General features: G+C 41.7%; 1 long non-coding RNA gene across 1 annotated transcript in view; it reads left to right on the top strand.

Annotated features, from left to right (window-relative positions):
- LOC118478505 overlaps positions 1–432 on the top strand; it is a 5,285-nt gene extending 4,853 nt beyond the window's left edge. Inside the window, exon 2 of the long non-coding RNA XR_004859089.1 lies at positions 29–432. This is a non-coding gene — a long non-coding RNA (uncharacterized LOC118478505). The remainder of the gene's footprint in view (positions 1–28) is intronic.
- Positions 433–1,553: the final 1,121 nt, after the last annotated feature.

The following is a 1,553-nucleotide window of genomic DNA, read 5'->3' as shown; positions in this document are numbered from 1 at the left end:
CCCCCCCAATTTCAATTTCTTTTTCCAGCCGACCGTCTCCACTCCACCTTCCTATCACACGTACCGCCACCTTGTCAAGTCGGAGAACAGACAGACCACATTCTTGGCCTTTGTCAGTCCAAATTGCTAATACAACACAACCTTAAATGGTGCAGTTACATTACAGCGGTTTGCCAGGACAGTCGTGCTTTTCACAATACAGGGAAACAGAAGGAGATGCAGGCAGAAATAGAGATGAAGAGCAGAACAACAGGCATGTGGCTGAGCGACGTGGTTAGAAAAGTCCAGAACAGGGATCGGTGGAGGGAGTCAGTTTTCTGCTAAGTCTTTTAACTCTTACAATATGGCGCGCCAAATCAGCTGTCGCGCAAAAAATCTTTCGATTGTTTACCGACATAACATGAAACCTCAGTAAATCTATCTTATAATCCATAATCGAATTGGGGGTTTTCTTTTGTTCTCATGGAGTTGTAGTTGTAGGGACTTGACAAGACGTCGGTTCGTGAACTAATACAAACGATTCAACGTCCATTTACAAGCGCCTTGTAATAATAATACAATATACACACACGGGCGTGAAGTAGTCCAGTCAAACTGGTTTAGTTTTACTGTTGATGCACGCAGGCATCACGCAACTAAGTCGCTACGGAGTTTTCATTTCAACTCAGTTTGGTACTGATTTGATGCAGACAGGTTAAAAAGGAGGGATGTTATATCAGAGGTTATATATAGAGCAGTTTGCGGTACTCAAATTTTAATATTGCGTTACAAAATTGTCTGCGCACAAACGTGAAATAGCCTTCCGTTTACTAAGAGTTACGGTGTCCGAACGGACGATGACTATTGTCTCTGCCTGTTAGAAATGAGAAAAGTATAATATTTTGGTCATTTAAAAGGCCACGAGATCATTATGAAGGAAGTACTCGAAGACAAAATGTGCAGCAGAAGAGCTAGAAGGTTGGACGGCCATAGCACAATGTGGGCCCATGGTAACAAAGTATGGACAGGGCTGGATATTATTTATGACAAACTGCACGAGACTGCAGCCAGGGACCGTAAACAATTGCGGGTCATTACACGTCAACTTCTGAGGTAGAGGTGACATCTCTGGGGATCCAGGTAGGCTACATGTCATGTTGGGATAATGCGATGAACGATTGTTATTATGGTACGCGAATATGCCTATGCAATGCGGGAAAATATTATTGTCAATGAGTGCACTGTCTGTAAATAATATAAATTTAACCTTTCGTTTCTCTTGAAAAGATGTTCATGTACTAGTGAATTACAACAGTTTGCTAATCTTCTGGGAACCAAGTATAGTATCATCAATTGTGGGATGGACCATTCCAAAGACACCCATGGGTGTAGGCCCATATAATATTAAGGTTATAGACCACTCCTCTTTTTGAAATACAAAACAAATTTTCCAAACCGATCGGTAACGACAAATACGTCATCTGCGTACAGTGCTATGTTTAAGGAGTACCGTTCTTGTAAACGAAAAAATACACATTTGCGCCCTCGATAAAAGCGAGACTGTTGTTTTGCAC

The sequence above is a fragment of the Aplysia californica genome, unplaced genomic scaffold (genome assembly GCF_000002075.1).
Source record: "Aplysia californica isolate F4 #8 unplaced genomic scaffold, AplCal3.0 scaffold00620, whole genome shotgun sequence".
NCBI classification, from domain to species: domain Eukaryota; kingdom Metazoa; phylum Mollusca; class Gastropoda; order Aplysiida; family Aplysiidae; genus Aplysia; species Aplysia californica.
The sequence above is the reverse complement of the archived record's forward strand: the minus strand, read 5'-3'. Positions and strand labels throughout refer to the sequence as shown.